The sequence below is a fragment of the Centroberyx affinis genome, unplaced genomic scaffold (genome assembly GCF_046629955.1).
Source record: "Centroberyx affinis isolate AG114_WGS23_722 - 3 ecotype Tasmania unplaced genomic scaffold, CSIRO-AGI_Caff_v1 ptg001580l_1, whole genome shotgun sequence".
Lineage (NCBI taxonomy): Eukaryota > Metazoa > Chordata > Actinopteri > Beryciformes > Berycidae > Centroberyx > Centroberyx affinis.
In genome coordinates this window covers 15,605-29,368 of record NW_027280030.1, presented here as the reverse complement: position 1 = coordinate 29,368, position 13,764 = coordinate 15,605, and the positions used below count along the sequence as shown (strand labels likewise).

General features: G+C 47.5%; 1 non-coding gene across 1 annotated transcript; it reads left to right on the top strand.

Annotated features, from left to right (window-relative positions):
* Positions 1 to 250: 250 nt before the first annotated feature.
* On the top strand, positions 251 to 324 carry trnar-ucu (transfer RNA arginine (anticodon UCU)). The gene has a single exon. It is a non-coding gene; the product is annotated as a tRNA-Arg (tRNA).
* Positions 325 to 13,764: the final 13,440 nt, after the last annotated feature.

Genomic DNA, 13,764 nt, shown 5'->3' with positions numbered 1-13,764 from the left:
TCATTATTACCGTTATTATGATATTGTGATGAGATAAGCTGCGTGAAAGTAATGGGGGATGGAGAAGAGGCTCTCGCCATCTTTATCAAGCAGAGAGAGGCTAATGATGATGCGGCTGCAGCACCCCCTACCGGGCGGCCAATTACCGTCAGCAGAGCCGCGGTGCTGATGCTGCGGGATGCTGAGGATGCTGCGCAGGGCGGGGAGGGGGAATATAAACCCGGTTTTCATCGAAAAAAATTGTGCCTCAGTCTCTGTGGCGCAATGGAATAGCGCGCTGGACTTCTAATCCAGAGGCTCCGGGTTCGAGTCCCGGCAGAGATGAGAATCGCGGGGATGCGGCTTTTTAGATGGGATCAATTAATGTGAAACGGACCGATAGGAAGCATCTGTAGCAGGGATTTATGGCTTTTGTGAATAGGATACGTTTTGCCCTTCTGTGGGCCGCGGGAGATAGATAGATAGATGGATGGATGGATAGATAGATAGATAGATAGATAATCTGACCACATGACAGTTATTTATTCCGTGGCCTAATTTATGCACAGCGCATCGGGACCGGACTGTTATTTCTAGGAACTTCACATGGACGAGCCTTTTCAGCGCGCAAAGGTCAACGCTTTAGTATGCAGATTTCAAATGGGCAAAAAGCCTGACAGCAGAACCTCTGGGCGCTGCTTCCAGCCTGTTATCCAGCCCTGCCTGTTGGTCAACATGCAGGCACCATGCAGCACGACACGACAGCAGCTTTGTCGTGTGTGAAAGTCAGCGGACATGAGGGCCATTAACCCTCCACACCCCCACCTGCACCTAGTCACGTTTTCAGCACCTGGAACTGTCCATTCATTTAACCACAGCAAGGCTTTTCTAATGCGGCATCAAACAACAACAAAAACAACAATTAAAGCCTATTCCGTCCTCATAACAAGTGTTTAATGATGCCAGATGCTGCATTTCTAATCTCTCATTTTGTTCAGAGAGAGAGAGAGAGAGAGAAAGAGAGACTCCAGAACGCTATTACTCTTAACAAAAGGGAGTCTTTATAGAACCAGATAATGGTCTTTTGTCTGGAGATTTTTGTTGTTGTTGTTGAGGATTTTTGTATTGAACTGTATAACAACAAAAATACAAGACTGTAGGCTACGTGGGGGGATAATAGTGGTGAATTAGTGAGTAAAGCCTCGGACCGGAATAGTCATCCTCTTGTATTTTTTTTTAGTGGGATAATTTCTAGTGAATTAAATTATACCGGAATTAAACTCATTTTGCCGGGGACCTTGCTGGAGTCCCTTCAAGGACCCCTGAAGGTCCCTGGACTCCAGTTTGGGAACCCTATTACCCCAACCAAAGAAGCCCCTGAAGAGCCCTTCTTTTTTTCTGTGTGGAGAGCAGCTGCTTGCTTGAAGATCCCCCAAACCCTCCCGGTTCCCCATTGATTTTTTTAATTTCATTTTCTCAAACCCGCCTCCCTGGTTTCAGTTTGTCGCCATCACTGATTGGGCTTTCGTGCCGGTGCCGCCATCCATGTTTAACCCCATGCCTCCCCACACACAAACCTAATCCGCCAGTAAAACTAATCCTTAATCCTCTGGCAAGTTGAACACCACCCTCCCCTCCTTCCCTCCCTTGGATCCCGATTCCCAAACACCCACTGGTGAAGTCTAACGGGCCTGATGCATGGAGACAGGCCACGCCTTCAGAGCTATAGTAATCCAGTAATACATTTTAGAAGGACACTATACAGATAAAAGTAGGTATTATAGGAATTTTATTTATTTATTTCCTAGATATTATAGGAATTTTATAATGTTAGAAGATAAAAAAGTCTCAATAAACTCACTATAAAGTACCAGACACACTATAAGTCTCTATAGGAGTATTATAGGAATATTATAGGGATTTTTATATGGGGCAGACGCACTAAAACGAGAAGAAAAAGGCTCGCAGTTCCATAAGGCCAAGGACTAAGTAATACTATTACCATATTGCAAATTATCAGGCCTACAGGAAATAGGACTATCAGTAAGATAGGAGTAATAGCTCCGTAATGTCAATGATAAGAAACATTATAGCCCATCGAGAACCGTGACAATCACAGTGTGAAGCCTCGGCTGACCTCTGCTGTTCCCTCTTATGAAGAAGAACTACAGTAATCCTATGATAAATTTCAAACGTATACTATACAAACATCAGCGAAATTTAGGCTATAAGGTCAAAATATTACATGTCTATCACAGAAAATCCTGTAGTAATAGGCTAGATAAAAAATACCATAAAGTCCGATAAGGCCACTGTAGACTCACTATGGAGTATTATAGGAACATTATGGTGATTTTTCGGTATGGTTAGATCCCACTTTATCTGCTCCATCTCCCTCATGTTGCTCTCAGCCACTAGGCCCCTGCTCTGGCCCTGTTATCCCAATGGTACGGGCCAAATCGTATTAAAATCCCCTCCCCTCCCTCCATCCCTCCCTCCCTTGTCCCCTCCCCTCCCTCCCTCCCGTCTTTCAGACAGACTGTTTTTGCTGCAGTGAACGGTAGCCGTGGAGAGAGAGAGAGAGAGAGAGGAGGAGGAAAAGGCAAGAAAAACAAGGAGCCAGGAGAAGGAACAAGGAGATAAAAAAGTCGATAAAAGCAGATTGAGAGGAGGCTCCGGACAAGCGACTGCTGCGCATCAAAGGAGGGACCTTACTGGGGACCTTATTGGAGACCAGCGCCGACAAACCCGACTCCGGAGGCGGAATATAACGGTGTGTGTGTATTACCGTATCCCTTATTGCTTCCCAGTGTGTATTATTGTTGTCCGGGGGTAGGCAGTAGCCTATAGGGCGGACAGGAGACACCTGTCACTTGCCGATGCTTTTCCGTCTCCAGGAATGTGTCCGTGTGCGCACTCTGGGTAGGTGCTGGGTGTGTAATCCGCTATGCTTGCCCAGGGAGAGAGCAGTATAATCCCTACGTGTTTTATAATTTACTCTGAATATGCGTTTTGTTGTCGGGCTGCCTGCGCTGTGCCCGACTCCCCTCCCCTCCCCATCTCTCTCCTCTCTCCTCTCCTCTCCCAGCTCTATTGGCTCCATTGCTCTGCTAAAAAAGCCTTACAACTGCGCGCTGTGTGCAGCAGCCGCCTCTTCCCAGCATTTAGAAAGAAGTGTCTCTATGTCTCATCCCCGGGTACCAGATATAAGTGCAGGAGAAGATGTATAAGATAGCATCCGACCTGAGAAACATTGCTCGGGTGCTCCCTTGGTCCGTCGCAGCGATGCAGGTAGCCACCACGGGCTATTACTATTACCATTATTATTATTAACTGTCCACCCAACAGCGGAGCACTAACTTGTCTTAAATAATGCCCAAAGTGTCCGGGTTTATTTCCCATCCCACTGGCCTTGTTCCAGTTTTGTTTTCATTTCTCGCCATCACTCAACAGGAAGGGTTGGAGTAACAATAAACACAACACCCCCCACACCACTCCCCCCACCCCCCCTCCCCATGTCCCCCTCCACCCCTCCGTCCCTCCATCCTATCCTCTATCCCCGCCCTATCCTCCCGCCCGTCCCGCAGGCAACCTCTCCAGCCACGGTTCTCTCTCTCAGCGGTGACAATGAGAGAGCGTTTCGCAGATGGAGCCAGCTATAGGGCTCGCCTCGGCGTATTGCTATTTTTAAGAAGTGTGCGTGCGAGAGAGTCTGAGAGAGAGAGAGAGGGAGAGAGAGAGAGAGAGAGAGAGAGAGAGAAGGAAGGAGAGAAAGAGAGAGACCCTGAGCGGGTATTATAATGATGAAGTGTGTGCGTCCGTCCGTCTCCAGTCTTGCGCACGGTGTAGGTATTCTCAGCGGGCGACAGGTGCATCTCTCCCCTGCTGCTGTTTTTCTTTTTTCTTTTTTTTTTTTTTTCTGTTTTTTGCACGGCCAACAGGGGGAATTTTCCTCTGCGTTATATCTAATTACAATGAGTTCGTTGTTGCTTGGTTATGGGCTGTTCAAAACACCCATTTCCCGTCATTCCACACACACAGACACACAGCTTGTTAGAATGGATGAATAATTTCCCTGCAATACACCCCATCCCCATCCCCCCCCACCCGGACACACACACACACACACACACACACACACACACACACACAACCCTTCTCTCCACTGTTTTTTCACTGTTTGGCTCTGTCACTGCGTCACACACACACACACACACACACACACACCCCACACCCCAACTCAGTATGGTATGACACAAGCAGATCGATGAATACCCATGGAGCAACGCGTGAGTAACGGGTGGGCCAAGCATTTATTCAGCAGCAGCCGACCAATGGCAGAGCATGCAATTAATCGCCAATGGCCCCGGCTTGTTTTCTTTATCTCTCCTCTGCTTCCCCTGCAGGTGACACTCCACAGCGCCTCTGCCCTCCTGAGGATTCGGCGAGACACACGGATCTGTGCGCCCGACCATGGCCTTCCCATCAGCCCCCTCCGTGTTATGGAGTGTCAGCTTATTGACAGTACTACTCGCAGCTGCGGTTCACAGCAACCTCATCTATGGTAAGCATCTCTCTCTCTCTCTCTCCCATTCTCTCTATCGCTCTCTCCCTGGGCCCCTGACCTCGCCGACCCTCTCTTTCTCTCTCTCTCGTGGTGCCCCTTATCTGTTGACTTCAGTCTTTTTTTTGTTGTTTCCCGTATTATGACAAGGGAATCAGAGAGCCGTTAATAAGCACATGGGACACCCCCACCCACCGCTGCCCGTACCCACCCAACCCACCTCCACCCATGACCCCCGCTCTGGACCCCAGTGGAATTTCTGCTGTTGTTTTTGAGGAATGTGTGTGACTCGCACGTGGACATGAGGCCCCGGACACGCATGCATACTATGGGTTTTACTGCCAGAGCTTACTTCCTCTGTGGCTTCCCCTTCCTTTTTTCCTTTTAGCTCTCTACCGCACATCTTCAGTCGCTTGCATACACACATAAGTGCGCAAAAGCAGCCACACACACACACGCAAACACACTGGCTTTCTTCTTGTCCTGTTCACCTGCTCAGTATCTCTCTCTCTTTCTCACACACATACAGAACATACACAGACTATATCTTTATCAGAGGTTCTTGACACATGGGGATGAGCACTCTGACATCCTCTGACCTCTCAAATGGCAACATAAGAGCATGCACTCTTTACACACAAGGATGCACACACACACACACACATACACACAAATATATACATGAGCACATATAAAGGCACATGACACACACATGTGATTATATGGTGTAAGCTCAGCTCTGGCTGTGATGAGCTGGGCGTGGCTGAAAGCGGATGCTGAGAGAGGATTTGATGAGAGAAGCACTTTGTAATGATATCATCCCTGCTGTGAGCACCCAATGCACAGGGATACACTGTCCGACGTGCTTTTCCAATTACATAACGCTCAAGTGACTGGCTGTCGGTAATACAACCTTTAGAGGGCAAACCGTGCCGACGGCAAAATGACTCGCAATGATTGGCCACAAATCCATGGAAAATTGATCGACACAGGTAGAATCCTGTTGCCATTTTCTCATTACAGTTGGGATTTAATTGCATAGAATGTTTGCCAAAGAACCGTAAGATGATGTAGCAAGGGAGAAAGTTTCTAATAGACGTTCCCTGATTTGCATTTGCAATATATATTCTCAGAGGCCCCTCATTCTCATTTGTGCACGCCCACACAGTCTCACAAATCTGAATGCATCCATAAACACACTGTGCATGCACATGCATGGACACACGTACATATGCACACACACACAACGCAATTACTGTAGTTCCACTCCCTTTAACCACGTCAGCCGTTTTTACTGTCTGTTGAATTATGCATAATTGTATTTCTGCGCTTTTCGCATATGAAATGTGGGGAAGCGGAGGAGTTGTCAATGTGAGCTCACAATGGTCAGTGCAGCGAGGTGGGAAACAATCTCACTGTGCCAAGAAGCCAGGATGAGGTCACCGCCAAACAAATGCAAATGGAGCCTTGTCAAGGCCCAAATGCTTTTGAAGATGAGAAATGCGCAAACAATCTGCAGATTGGAGCGCCGATGACGAGATATCAATCTCTGGTCGGGAGAATTGCGGACAGCGCTGACCCCGCCGCCGTGGCTCGTCATTGAAACCCAAGCAGCGCTTCGTTATTTGGGGCCGAAAACGATTTTGGCTCACATTCAGACGCGCGTCACATTTGATTAAGGTGTGCCTGGCGGGAGGCCTGACCATGCATGACCAATTCTTGCTTTGGTTTCACCTAAGCGCTGTTTTACATTATCATGTCAGTCAAGGAGAGTAATTAAGCCTGGGATGTCTGACAGTGTTTAGGAGATGAGAAAACACGTCAAACTGTGGAATTGAGAGGAGAATGGAGGCAGCGAACAGTGCTGACTTGACAACGTTCAAGTTGCAGCGTGCGTCTTGCAAACCTTAAAGTCGTACTCAAGGTCTTTCTGATGTGGTTGTGTTATAAAAGCAACAAGACAACTACTACCTGACGCATATTTCCTTTTAAATAAAATGTTCGTTGTGAAGTGAATCAGAATCAGAATCACAACAAAAACCACCACAGTTTTTGACTTATTTGTGCTCCAGTGGCAGACATTAATCATAATCAGGAAAAGTTTTTTCATAAAGTAAAATGTACAGGAATTTGTCTTGGTGGCATTGGTGCAGAGACATACTGACAACTTACAGAGTTTCTCAGTACACACAGACAAACAAGCTTTCACAGTGTCTCACAAACTGCACAAAAGGACAATGTCAGACATTCAGCAGAGAGGAAACTATATATCACTCTTCATATGTGTGTTCACAGTTCTATAGCTGTAAGACATTTGAGCAGCGTGGCATGCAGTGGTGCTGCAGCTTCAGAGGGAAATGCGTGTGTGTGTGTGTGTGAGCAGCAGTGCATTGATCCATCGCTCGCATCTGCTCAGATCAGCCTGATCGGCGTTGTTGTTGTGACACAGCGGTGGAGCTGTTAAATGGAAGATGGAGGGAAGATGGAAGGGGAGAGGGGAGGGGTGGGGAGTCAGATAATGCCCTCATAATGGAGATCTCCATGCTAAAAGGCCCTGGAACAGAAGGGCCTACTTAGCATAAATAATGCAATGTTATGTATCAGAGAGGAAAAACGATTAGCTCGGCAAATCAATGGGAGAGCAGATGAGCCATCAGAGAGCGGGCCTGCCCGTCGCTGCCGCTCCTGCCGCTCTGACAGGCTCGGGATCCACGGCGAATTAAAAACACGCCGACTGTCCGTCTCTTTTCATCACTCAGAGAAGGAAGAAGAGAGAGAGACACGACAAAAAAACAAAAACAAAACACGAAACCCCCATGAATTACGGGCATGATTATCATACGGCAACCAACGGGCCGCATGTCATGACCGTTTAAACTCCTGAGGCGGAACAACCCCGTCCCCCCAGCACTCCCACTCCCCCCCCGCACCATCTCCATATGAGTATGTCAAAGTCAGGGAAAGGACAGCGCTAACTGTGGGTTTTCTTTTGGTTTCATCTCTGCCCGGGCTTCCGTAGAGAGAGAGTGAGAGAATGAGGGGGGAGACACTAATTGCGCGCCATTTGACATATCCATTTCCACAGCTGGATGTGCAGCCATGCGCTGCGGATGGAAAGTGCCTCTCAGAAGGGCACAGATTAGGCACGCAATTGGCCGGCTGTGCCCTGGTTCTGTACCGCTGACCCAGTTATCTCGGGGCCGCTGTGGAGTGCGGAGGGTCCGTCCTCTGGAGCACTCGGCAGACAGCGTGCAGAGCAGCACGCCGCGGCCTCCCGTCAGCCACCTGGCCCCGTCTCCATGGCAGCCTGATCCCCAGACCGCAGGAGGATGTTTGCGGTCGTGACGAGAAACACGCCTAATAGTTTATTTACCTCGACGCGTTCTGCTGGTCGGCGGAACTGAACGAGGCCCGCCGCTTCCAGCTGAGGCCAATAATGAATGAGGATTAAAGGACAGGAGCAGGCGTGGACTACTCGTTAGTGTGGTAAGATTTACAGGCGGGAGGGCGCTGCATGTGTGTGCTTCTGCCAGCGGTTCACTTTATCCTGCCACAAAATGGGCTCCCTCTCCCCGGACCAGCTCTTTCTCCCTGGCTCGACGCCCCACTTCCTGTGTGTGCTGCTGTTGTTTACTGTTGACTTCCTGTGTGCCAAGATGGGGGAACATTTGGCTAATACACAGGACGGCTAGCATACAATAGCGGTGGGCGGTTTGGATGGGAGGCCTCTGCCTGTTAACAAGGCTGACTGATAAGCAGTGACTCATTAACAAGCCGAGGTACACAGAGCCTGGGGGAATTACCGCCTAGCCACTGTGACATTAATAAGAGGCCTAAGCTATTTTTCCATTTGGCTCTGCTGGCACAGGGCTAAACCAGTGGTTTCCAATCTCGACCCTGGCTATTTACCGGCCCCAATGCTTTTCCATTAGTTTCAGCGACTGGTTACCTGGTCTGATTGGAGTTGGACAGATCAGTATTGTCAATGTGGGCTGCAGTTAATGGCATCTGCTGCTTCAATGGAAAACCAGACACCCCTCATTAGTTTTCTGCAGATTCATTCAGAAACATCTGGGGAGGAGCCCAATTAATTTCTCTCATGCTGATCATGCCAATTAATTAGCAAGATGTTTGCCTTCTTTTTTTTTTTAAAGACACATTCTAAGTAATATGGTAGAGTTCAATCAATCAGAATAATGCTGATCGCGACACTGTGTAGATCAAATTAAGCATCTGAGACACACTCAGATCTACTGTCTCCCATCATAAACTTAAATCCAAGGCCATATTACTCCCATTGTCGTGTTTATTCTTCTCCGATCCTTTAAGCATTTTGTCGTCCAGATCAGTTTCGCGATTATAAATTGGATCCTGATTGGCTGGTATTAGTTTGCAACAGATTCACATCTGGCAGAAAACCAATTATTTCTCCTGTTCATCATGCCGGTTAATTAAGGCGCTGTGGCTGATTGATTAAACTCCCAACAAAGCTCCAGCCACAAGCAGTAGGCACCCTGGGGATGATTTCCATCACACATTATGCATGTTGCTATGTCTTCATGTTATCTCCACATATCTCCTCAGATGTGTTGAAACATGACACATTCGTAAGCGAGAGGAGAGACTCACAGCTGAAGTCGAAAGTGTTGATAAGTAATTGGGAGCTAAATTAAGCAAAATTAAAATGCAGTGGCGCACCAGTATCATCGGATCTTAAAGGTATCAGGAGCACTTTGTTCCCAAACAAGACCCCATTAGACCTCATCAATCCGAGGCAGATCTCATCCACCCAGGCCCACTCAGACGATGTGAGATTACATCAGAACAGATCAATCTCCCCGCTAGCATCATAATAACAGCAAATGCCATTTAGGGACTGAAGGAGAGGAGGGCTCTTGAGATTTTGCAAAGCGGTGGCACTCTCGACTTCCTCTCAGGTGCTCTTAAAAGACACATCACTCTGCAGAAGCTCAGGGTCGGGAAAATTAGGGGTCCCACGTTTGCAGAGCTGTCAGCTATAAACCGTCACTTCACAAAGACGCCGCCGACTAAACAAACCTAACAACAACACCAGCCTTGGAATAAATTAATTCACCTCGTTTCCAACAAGAGCCCTTATTATTGTGCTCCGTATGCAACCGGCTTTCCCTTTGATCAGGTCCCCCACTTCCCCTCCACCCCACCTCTCTTTTCCTCCCGTAATCTGCCGGAATTCTCCGTCGGGTGTTTTAATTGATTGCTATGGGGGTGGAAATCACCCATCCTGTCATTGACGCATGGCTGGTCAGAGCAAGGGCTTCCTGGAAAGGTGTCTCTATTTGTTGAAGCCCGTCACTGAGCTGTGTGAACTCCGGCGATGATGGGGGTGCCGGAAGATGCGAGAGCGCGGCTATAAAGCACAGCATTTGTATTGATTGAGTCTGAGTGCTGAGGGTTCCCCCTGAGCAGAGGAGCTCCACCAATGAAAGAGCCGAGGTTGCCGTTGTTTATTGCCTCTTTCTGATGATGCCATCACTTCAGGTGGTGGTAGTGTGTGTGTCTGTGGGGGGATCTTATCGCTGATGCCTCCATCACAAAGCCATTTTAATTCACCCATGTGCCGTCGGGAACCCGCCGTGTCTGGTTTCTGCTGAGGATATCACTGTCCATTCACTGGGTGGTGGATCTCATCTGTGGTTTTTTTCCCATCCACTCTCCTTTTCTCCATTCTGTCCATGCTCCATAATGCTCAGAACTGATTTCCTGCCTTTGGTCCAACACAGCAGTGTTACACGGAGTGCCAATGCTGGAAAAGTACTGCGTAACCAGATTTGAGAAACAGTACTATACTAGATTCTCCAGAACTGCTACTTTATTCTGTTGTTTTTAACATCATTATACTATCGTCAGCATGGATAAAATTCACACAACAATAAATCATTGCAAAAATGTATGGATTTACACAATTATCACATTTTTATTAGAAATATTCTCTGTTCTGATGACCACGCTATTTTGCTGCAAGCATGCAATAGCAAGCAGGGAAGCTATGTGTCAGCAAACCATGTCATAGGGGAAACACAGGGTAGTTTCACTTTCCCCCTCGGTAACATTACTATATGAACCGCTCTTTGATGGGAAAAACAAAGTTGTACAGTTTAATAATATAATTACTGCATTTTAAGCAATTTTAAACATTGTTTCAGTTGCATGTTTATTCTGTACTGAGCTATGGATTCAGCACTGAAACGGTTATACTTGGGCTGGTATTATAACTAAAGTGAAAGATTTTGTATTGTGCCAACACTACTACTCAGTACAGTTCATTCATGGTAGACTGTTCCAATGCACTGCTGCAGTCATACTGTATACCATGCTGCCTGAGTGCCCATAGGCCACATTTACACTTGTTATTAAAATGTGATGTAGATATGCTGTCTGGATAATCAATCCGATCTTTGCATTCACACCTGGTATTTATTTGCATTCTCCTTTCTCCGTTATGTCTGAGTTATGATTGGATCTCATTTCTCGTTCGCACTATGCAAAGCAGGCGAGTAGGTGGAGCGGCGGCACTTTTAACAACAACAAACATGGCGGGTGCAGGGTCATTAGCTGTGATACTGTACAGCCTGTATTTACTTTGTGTTTGAGGAGGATACGGTCCTCTTTTACAACTCTTTTTTAGAAGGCGACAGAAACAACAACTGTTTGAACGATGTCGGGCGAAGCTGCGTGCATGGATGATAAACTTCAGAGTGAGTCATGACGTTTCTACCCCGTGGGGTAAATGTCACACACAAACCTTCCTCTGTGAACACACTGTATGGATTTCATTTACAGCTGGCTGACTGAGATCCGATCACCTACGGAGGCAGTCTGGCAGATCTGATCACAACGTGGTCATAACACTTACCGCGTGCGTTTACACCTTGCATTAACATTAATTCTTCTTATCCAGATCCTTTAACACTAGGTGTAAATGGGGTGAAAGAATGAAAGAATGCTGAGTATGCAGTATGTGGAGTGACATCTGTAATCTGCTGTGTGTTTGCGACACATTGCACAGCGATTCTGATCCTATCTCTTCCTTTATTGAGAGGTAGCATTGAAGTCAACACGGTATAAAGATTCCAAACAGCACTTTATTGAGGAACACAATGAAAATAGACCAGTTTATTATCCTGTTATCCTTGATAGTTTTTAAAGAATAATGGATCCAATATGCTTTCTGGTGAGAAATGGTACACGGAATATATTGCCTGCCCTGTGAATCATCAAATAAATTCAGTCGATCAATCAGACAGTCAGTCACTCTAATGCCGGCGAAGGCTTCGAACCCACGCACAGCCCAGCGGTCTGGGGTGGCCTCCCCTCTCAGCCTGCCTCTGGCCCTTGACACCAATCAGGATATGATGAGCGCATGATGAGTGGATGTGGCTTTTGACGATGAGGCCATCGCCGCACGGTGTAACTCAGCGGTGCTGCGCCGGTTGAAGACAAAGGCGCCAAATAGGCGTCTCTAATCTCCCTGCTGAATGAATCCGAAACAAAGAGAGGAGGAACGCAGACATAGAGGCTTGGACACACAGAGGATAAGCTGATTACCCAGAAAAGGAGGGAGGGAGGGAGAGAGAGAGAGAGAGAGAGAGAGACAGAGAGGAAAAAGAGAGAGAGAGAAAGAGAGAGGCATGCACGTGAGCGAGAGAGATCCATACAGTAAGGGAGCACGAGGGCAGGGAAACGGAGGAGGAGGAGGAGGGGAAGAGAGAGAGAAAGAAAAAAAACGAACGCACTCTAATGATGGGGTGCACAGACCGGAGAGAAAATGAGAAGAGACGGTAGAGGGAGGGAGGGAGGGAGCGAGGGAGGAAGGGAAAAGAACACGCAAGAGAAAGAAAGGTGAGCGTTTGAAAGGACGAGCCATGGCGCGCTACATAGAGCATGCGATAGGAAAATGAAGGGAGTGCGTATTTGCCTATGATATCCTCCTTAGGCACACAACACAATCAAAAACAGGACATTATGCAAATGTGACTCGGCGACGGCAACATAATCGCTGCCTGAGTCACTTCACCTGCTCTGCTCGCTAGTCACTATATATACAAACGGAATTACACCCAATCCAGGTGTACAGGCTAAATATACAGCTAATTAAAATTAATGAGATTTACTTAGAAAAGAATATGCTCCTTCCCTAAGCCGCTTATCCCCGCATGAGAATCTACTACACACGCTGACACACACCTTTGCCAGAGAGCGCTCACAAAATACGCAGACACACACACACACACACACACACACACAGACCCCGTTTTGATTCACTCTCACTCTCTTCTCTCTCTCACACCCTGCTAGGCACACTATTAAGAATCCTTGGTATGCTTGCACACACACACACAAACACTCACTGTCTGTCTCGTCTCCCTCGCTGTCTCTCCCTTTTTCTCGCTCGCTCGCTCTCTGACACCCTGTTTCTCTCTCACGCAGACTTAAACATGCTCGTTATGCCATGAACATGTGTGCATCGTCACTGTATATAGGCACACACACACACACACACACACACACACACACACACACACACACACAAAAAAACACATATACAAAGAGACGCACAAACATGCAAACACACATAGAAACACACTCAGAGACACACAGAAAGACATATATTCACACAGAGCAATGTGCATATAGACACACGCACATGCGCACGCACACACACACACACACACACACACACACACCAGCAGGCAGAGAGAGCTTTGAACCAGGCCCTCTAGTCTTTGCTTAAACAAAAATCCCCCTGTGAGCCAAGCTGTTGACTGCCAGGCGAAAAATTGTGTGTGTGTGTGTCTCTATCTGTGTGTGTGTGTATGTGTATGTGTGTGTCTTTCTGTCTGTCTGCCTGCCTGTCTGTCTGTCTGTCTATGTGTGTGTGTGTGTGTGTGTCTGACACGCCGTCCCATGCGCACATATACACACCACACACACAGCGCGGCACCACTGTATGCACACACACTGTAGGCATTTGATATGTAACATTTACCAAAGTGCTTACGGGCCCGTTTTTTTTTTCCTGTTTTTTCATAAGGTGGTGTCCAACGAGTGACGCTCCATTTCCTAGTGAGTGGAGTGCTGAGTAATTAAAAGGCTCTTCAAACCCTCTCTGTCGAAGGAGTGGTGGGGGGCCGGGGGGCCGGGGGGGGGGAGTTCCTGGGAAAATGACACAGTGCGAATTA